Below are 8,284 nucleotides of genomic sequence, written 5' to 3' on the forward strand. Positions count from 1 at the left end.
AAAAAAAAAGAAGCTAAATAATAAATAAAAAAAAGAAAAAAAAACAATTCTCATCAAACACAGTGGTCTGTTGCGGGGGTGGGGGACAATGGGAGGGATAGCATTAGGACAAATATCTAACGCATGTGGGGCTTAAAACCTAGATAATGGGTTGATGGGTGCAACAAACCACCGTGGTACATGTATACCTATGTAACAAACCTGCACATTCTGCACATGTATCCCAAAACTTAAAGTATACCAATAAAAAAAGAAAAAAATACAATTCTGAGTATCAACAAAATGGCAAAGTAGAAGGAATCTGCCTTTGCTCTTCCCACAGAGAACCAAAAGCAAATATCTGGAGCACAGATTAACACCAGCAACATCTCAGAAGCCAAATCTGAGGCTGAAATGACACCAGGGACATAGAGAAATGAAAAACTCTGAGCAGACAATAAAACAAAGTCTTCTATCTTCAGTGTCCCTGCCCCATTCTGCCAGGCATCATGCACAGAAAATTCCTCCCAGTCTCATTTGTTCTACTCTGGAAAAAGTGAGATTGAGATGGATAGTTAGTTTCCCCACTATCTTGGGTTCCCTTTCAGAAAAATAATTCCTGCCTCAACCCACAGGAAGCACCACTAGTGCCTGGAGGGAGAAGCCCCCCTGAGGGCAGCTAAAGACAAAGAGGGGAGTGGAATTAGAAACTCCAGCCTGTAAAACTACTCCTCATTTCAGCCAAAGGAGACACCAAATCAGAGTGGCTGTTCAGCAGCACCATACTATAGAAAGCAGATGCCACCGGTTATCTGGGTATGAACCCCTAGCCAGCCTTTCCACATAGCTGAGGTATCTCCTCTAAGAACCCCACCATCTGAGATGGGCAGTACTGCAAATATTTGTCAGAGCCGAGGAAAATCTGGGCTTAAGGTGCCATCTAGTGCTGAAAAGGAGACAGCAATCTAGGATTAAGGAGAATCACAGGCAACTGCAAAGAACCTCTAAGCAAACATACAACCTAGAAAGTCCAACAAGCAAGACAATAAAGAAAAACTAATCCGTCATTGCAAAGACATACATATGCGTCCACAAGGAACAACAGCAAACAGGAAACTATGACCTCCCCAAATGAACAAAGCAAGGAACTGGTGATTGATACCATGGTGAGACGGTGATACATGAGCTCTCAGATCAAGAATTCAAAATAGCAGTTGTAAGAAAATTCACTGAACTCAAAAACAGCATAGAAAAAGCAATTGATAAATTTATCAGAGAAAAATAATAAAGAGATTAAAGTTGGCTGCGTTGACTCATGCCTGTAATTCCAATACTTTGGAAAGCCAAAGTGGGCAGATCACTTGAGGTCAGGAAGACCAGTCTGGCCAGCATGGTGAAACCCCATCTCTATTAAAAGTACAAAAATTGCCCAGACATGGTGGTGCGCACGTATAATCCCAGCTAAGCTACACAGGAGGCTGAGGCAGAAGAATTTCTTGAACCCAGGAGGCAGAGGTTGTGGTGAGCCAAGATCACACCACTGCACTCCAGCCTGGGTGACAGAGCAAGACTCTGTCTGAAAAAAAGAAACAAACAAACAACAACAACAACATAGCAGATTAAAGTTTTAAAAAATCAAATGACAAACAGAGTTGAAATCCTGGAACTGAGAAATACATTTGCTGAACTATAAAAAAAGTACAGAGGTTCTCAAAAAATAAGAGAAAGAAATTGAGCAGAAGAAAGAATCAGTGAGATTGGCTAGGCACAGTGGCTCATGCCTGTAATACTAGCACTTTGGGAGACTGAAGCAGGCAGATCACTTGAGGCTGAGAGTTGGAGACCAGCCTGGACAACATGCCAAAACCCCTTCTCACTAAAAAAAAAGTACAGAAATCAGCCAGGCATGGTGGCACGATGCATGTAATCCCAGCAACTTGGGTAGCTGAGGCAAGAGAAATACCTGAATCCAGGAAGCAGAGGTTGCAGTAAGCAAAGATAAAGGCACTGGGGGAGGGGAAGGGGGAGAGGAAAGAATGAAAGGAATAAAGAGAGACTGAAAGATATATATTTTAAAAAAACACCTTGAAAGAGCAAATCTAAGATTCACAGGTATTCAAGAGAGAATTGAGAAACAGTAAAGAGTACAATGCCTATTTAAAGAAATAATAATGGAAGACCTGCCAAACCTAGAGAAATATATAAATACCCAGGTATAAGAGGTCACAGCACATCAAATATATTAAACCCAAATAAGACAACCCCAAAATATAATAATCAAACTCTCAAAGGTCAAGGACAAAGAGAATCCTAAAAGCAGCAAGAGAAAAGCAGCAAATAACATAGAAAGCAGCTCCAATTCATCTGGCAACAGATCTCTCAACAAAAACCACATAGATCAGGAAAGAGCAGAACAACAGATTGAAAATGCTGAAGGAAAAAAAAAATTGCAAACTAAGAATACTATACCTAGCAAAACTTTCCTTCAGATATGGAAAGAAAAAGTCTTTCCCAGACAAAGAAAAGCTGAGGATGTGCATCATTACTAGACCTATGTTATAAGAAATGCTAGGGCTGGGCTCGGTGGCTTATCCCTGTAATCCCAGCACTTTGGGAGGCAGAGGCAGGCAGATGACAAGGTCAGGAGTTCAAGACCAGCCTGGCCAATATGGTGAAACCCCATCTCTACTAAAAATACAAAAAAAAAAAAAAAAATTAGCTGGATGTGGTGGTGCATGCCTGTAATCCCAGCTACGCGGGAGGCTGAGATAGGAGAATTGCTTGAACCTGGGAAGCAGAGGTTACAGTGAGCCAAGATTGCACCACTGTACTCCAGCCTGGGTGACAGAGCGAGACTGTCTCAAAACAAACAAACAAGGCTAAAGGGAGCTCTTAAATTAGAAAGAAAAGAATGCTAACATAGAAAAAACAAACTTGAAAGTATAAAACTCATTCGTAAATTTAAGTACATAAATTCAGAATACTCTAATAGTATAAATGTCACGTAATCCACTCATATCTCTAATATGAAGACTATAAGACACATTTATAAAAAATAATAACTATAGAAATCTTTAAGAAAGAGACAACATAAGAAGGTGTAAATTGAGACAATAAAAAGTCAAAATATCAGGGGAATTAAGTTTAAGTTTAACTAAAACAGAATATTTTAGTTTTTCCTTTGTTACACTTTTCTTCTCTCTGTGGTCAAAACTAAATAGTTATCTTTAAAAAATAATGTGTTATAGCTATAAAATATTTTATAAGCCTCATGATAATCATAAGTTAAAAACCTATAATAGATATATTAAAAATATAAAGCAATGAATTAAAACATACTACCAGAAAAAAAACTACTTAATCACAAAGGAAGATAGTCAAAAAGGAAGAAAAGAAGAGAGCACTTACAAAACAACCAGAAAACAAGTAACAAAATGGTAGTAGTAGGTTTTTATCAGTAGTAGCACTGAATGTAAATGTCCTAAATTCTCCAACTAAAAGAAATAAGAGTGCCTGAAAGAATTAAAAAAAACAAGACCTACAGGAGTTCGAGACCAGCTTGGCCAACATGGTGAAACCCTGTCTCTACTGGAAATACAAAAAATTAGCCAGATATACAGGTGGGTGCCTGTAATCCCAGCTACTTGGGAGGCTGAGGCAGGAGAATTGCTTGAACCTGGGAAGTGGAGGTTGTAGTGAGCTGAGATCAAGCCACTGAACTCCAAGCCACTGAACTCCAGCCTGGGTGACAGAGCAACACTCTGTCCCCAATAAATAAATAAATAAATAAATAAATAAATAAATAAAACAAACAAGACCTAACTATATGCTGCTTACTAGAAACTCACTTTATCTATAAACTCATGCACAGACTAAAAGTTAAAAAATGGAAAAAGATATTCCAGATAAATGAAAAGCAAAAAAAGAGCAGGAGTAGTTATGTTTATATAAGATAAAACAGACTTCAAGTCAAAGACTGCAAAAAGAGACAAAGAATGTCATTATATAATGATAAAGGGGTCAATTCAGCAAGAGAACATAACAATTATAAATATATATTCACCCAACACTGGACCATCCAAATATATAAAGCAGGAATTCATAGATATAAAGAGAGATGGAGACTGCAATACAATACTAGTATGGGTTTTCAACATTCCACTCTCAGTAATGGCCAGATCATCCAAACAGGAAATCAACAATTAAACATCAAAGTGGCCAGGCGCGGTGGCTCAAGCCTGTAATCCCAGCACTTTGGGAGGCCGAGGCTGGTGGATCACGAGGTCAAGAGATCGAGACCATCCTGGTCAACATGGTGAAACCCCGTCTCTACTAAAAATACAAAAAAAATTAGCTGGGCATGGTGGCACGTGCCTGTAATCCCAGCTACTCAGGAGGCTGAGGCAGGAGAATTGCCTGAACCTAGGAGGCAGAGGTTGCGGTGAGCCGAGATCGCGCCATTGCACTCCAGCCTGGGTAACAAGAGTGAAACTCTGTCTCAAAAAAAAAAACATCAAAGTTAAACTACACTCTAGACTGCTTGGACCTCACAGACATTTACAGAACATTTCATCCAACTGCTGCAGAATACAAATTCTTCTCATAAGCATATGAAACATTCTCCAGGATAAACAATACATTAGGCCACAAAGCAAGTGTCAGTAAATTCAAAAAAGTAGAAATCATATGAAGTATATTTTATTCCACAATGGAATAAAACTGGAAATCAATGACAGGACAAACTTTTGGAAACTATACAAACCCATGGAAAATAAACAACATGCCCCTGAATAATCAATGGGTCAATAAAGATATTAAAAAGAAAAGATTTAAATTTCTTGAAAAACATACACAACATACTACAATCTATGACATACATCAAAAGTACTGTTAAGAGAGAAGTTTATAGCAATAAACACCTACAACAAAAAAGTAGAAAGATTTCAACAAAACAGAAAACCTAATGAGGTACTTCTTAAAGCTAGGAAAGTGAAAGCAAGCCAAACCTAAAATTGGTAGAAGAAAAGAAATAATAGAGATCAAAGCAGAAACAAATGAAGCTGAAACTAAAATAAATACAAAAGATAAATCTTTAGCTAGACCAACTAAAAAGAGAGACAGAAGACCCCAAAAAAATCAGAAATGAAAAAGGAGACATAACAATTGATACCACAGAAATACAAAAGATCATTAAAGTCTATTGCAAACAACTATACGCCAATAAATTGGAAAATCTAAGAGAAATAAATAAATTCCTGGAGACATACAACTTACCAAGATTGAACCATGAAGAAATTAGTAACAAGATTGAAGCAATAAAAAAAAGTCTCCCATCAGAGAAAAGCTCATAACATAGGGAGGCCCTGATCTCTGCCAAAAAATTAAAAATCAGCCAGATGTGGTGGTGTGTGCCTGTGGTCTCAGCTGTTTGGAAGGTTGAGGTAAAAGGATTGCTTGAGCCAGGAGGTCAAGTAAGCAGTGAGCTGGGATTCTGCCACTGGACCCCAGTCTGGGGAACAAAGCAAGATCTTGTCTCAAAAAATAAAATAAATAAATAAATAAATTTTTAAAAAGAAAAGAAAAAGTAAAGAAAAGCCAGTAGCTGATGAAAAAAATCCCACCAAATAACCCAATTGAAAAGTTGGAAAAATATCTGAATCGACATTTCCCAAAAGAAGACATACAAATAGCCAACAGGTGGCAGGAATGTAAATTAGTTCAACCTTATGGATATTTCTCAAAAAACTAAAAGAACTACACACATATACACATATATAATTATACATATATATAGTTTATATATATATATATAGCTTTATATAGTTATATATAGTTTTATATATATATATATAAAACACCTGTACCTATATGTTAATCACAGCACTATCCACAATAGCAAAGTCATGGAACCTTCAATAAATGCCCATCAATAGGTGACTACATAAAGAAAACTATGGAATACTATTTATCCATAAAGAAGAATAAAATCACATCCTTCACAGCAACATAAATGGAGTTGGAGGCCATTATCCTAAATGAACTAACTCAGACACAGAAAACCAAATACTGCATTAAGTGAGAGGTAAACAATGGGTACTCATGGACATAATGATGGAAATAACTGTCACTGGGGACAAAAGCGGGAAAGGTGGGAGGGGGCAAGGGTTGAAAATTAACTGTTGGGTACAGTGTTCACTATTTTGCCATTGGGTACACTAGGAACCCTACTCTCAACAGTATGCAATATATCTATGAATATATCTATGCAACAAACAAGCACATGTACCCCCACAATCTAAAATAAAGTAAAATAAAAATAAGCAATTTGGCTAAATTATTGCAACTACATTGTAGTTGTGAGAAGGGCCCCTTAAGAACAAGAAATGAGTTCATTGCTCCACTGGAAAAAGAAATTCAGGGAAGTTTCTTGGGGAAGTTCACATCTGAGCTAGAGAAAATGACAAATAAAAATTATATGGATGAGGTAGATGAAGGGAAATGAAATTCTTAGCAGAGAGAACAACGTAAGTGAAATAGAAGAGGTTAAAAAACAAACATATAGCTAACAAGTATATGAAAAAGTGTTCAACATCACTAATCATTAAGGAAATACATACCAAAACCACAACAAGATTTCTTTCCCCTAGTTAAAATCGCTTTTATCTAAAAAACAAACAATTAAATGCTGGTGAGGACAGAGAAAGGGGAATGTGCATACACTGCTGATAGAAATGTAAATTAGTGTTGCCGCTATGAAAAATAGTATGGAGGTTCCTCAAAAAACTAAAAATGCCACTATCATATGATCCACCAGTCCTACTGCAGGGCATCTATCCAAAGAAAGAAAATACATATATCTAAGAGATATTTATACTCCTATGTTTACTGCAGAGCTATTCACAATAGCCAAGATATGGATCAACCTAAGTGTCCATCAGCAGATGAATGGATAAAGAAAATGTGATACATATACACAATGGAATATTATTCAGCCAAAAAGAAATGAAATCCTTGCATTTGTAGCAACATGGATAAAGAATCATGCTAAATGAAATAAACCAGGCACAGAAAGACAAATACCACATATTCTCCCACTCATATGCCTGAGCAAAAACAGTTGATCTCATAGAAGTGAAGAGCTGATTGATGGTTACTAGAGGATAGGAAGGGTTTGGGGGAGGAAGGAGATGAATAGAAGTTGGTTAATTGGTACAAAAATACAGTTAGACTGAAGAAATAAAGTCTAGTGTATGATAGTTCAGTAGGGTGACTATAGTTAATATGTGTTGCATAGTTCAAAATAGCTAGAAGATAAGAATTGGAACATTTCCAACATGAAGTAAAGATAAATGTTTGGGCCAGGCGCGATGGCTTACGCCTGTAATTCCAGCACTTTGGGAGGCCGAGGTGGGCAGATCCCTGAGGTTGGGAGTTCAAGACAAGCCTGATCAACACGGAGAAACCCCGTTTCTACTAAAATTACAAAATTTGCCAGGTGTGATGGTGCATGCCTGTAATCCCAACTACTCGGGAGGCTGAGGCAATAGAATCACTTGAACTCGTGGGCAGAAGTTGCAGCGAGCTGAGATTGTGCCATTGCACTTGAGGCTGATCAACAAGAGCTAAACTCTGTCTCAAAAACAAACAAAAGATAAATGTTTGGGTTGATGGCTAACCCAACTACCCTGATTTAATCATTACACATTGCATGCAAGTATCAAAATATCACATGTACCCCCAAAATATGTACAACTATTAAGTACCAATAAAAAAAAGAAAAAAAAATCACAATTATCCAGAATCTGTGAATTTGCAGTGATTAAAATTAGCTTGTTTTGAATATTTTTCAAACTTTATTAGGAGAACCAAAGCCTACTAGAAGGCTAGAGGAGAGGTGGTCCATAATTGAAATGTGGTAAGATGAACTCTAAAGAGTTAGGTAGTAAGAGCTTCTTCAGAGTACAACACAGTTAAAATTTCTGATGAAGAGATCCAAATAGATAATTAGGCAAGTGAGGTCACAGAGACTAGAGGAATTCAAAGGGCAGATGAATTAATAAAAACGGAAAAAAGGTTAAGAAAGAGTGACGGACACAGAAAATTGTAATTGAAGAAAATATCACACTGCACCTAGACCAGTTTACTGAACATATTGGATTTTTAAAACTCTATAAAGCAGCTGGGCATGGTGGCTCACACCTATAATCCCAGCACTCTGGGAGGCCAGGGCCAGTGGGTCATCTGAGGTTAGGAGTTTGAGACCAGCCTGGCCAACATGGCAAAACCCCCATCTCTATGAAAAAAA

General features: G+C 37.4%; 1 protein-coding gene across 1 annotated transcript in view; it reads right to left on the minus strand.

Annotated features, from left to right (window-relative positions):
* The window catches only part of MSH4 (mutS homolog 4), a 96,540-nt gene that overhangs the window by 4,242 nt on the left and 84,014 nt on the right, over positions 1–8,284 (minus strand). The window lies entirely within an intron of this gene.

The sequence above is a fragment of the Cebus imitator genome, unplaced genomic scaffold (assembly GCF_001604975.1).
Source record: "Cebus imitator isolate Cc_AM_T3 unplaced genomic scaffold, Cebus_imitator-1.0 Scaffold3, whole genome shotgun sequence".
In the NCBI taxonomy this organism is placed as follows: domain Eukaryota; kingdom Metazoa; phylum Chordata; class Mammalia; order Primates; family Cebidae; genus Cebus; species Cebus imitator.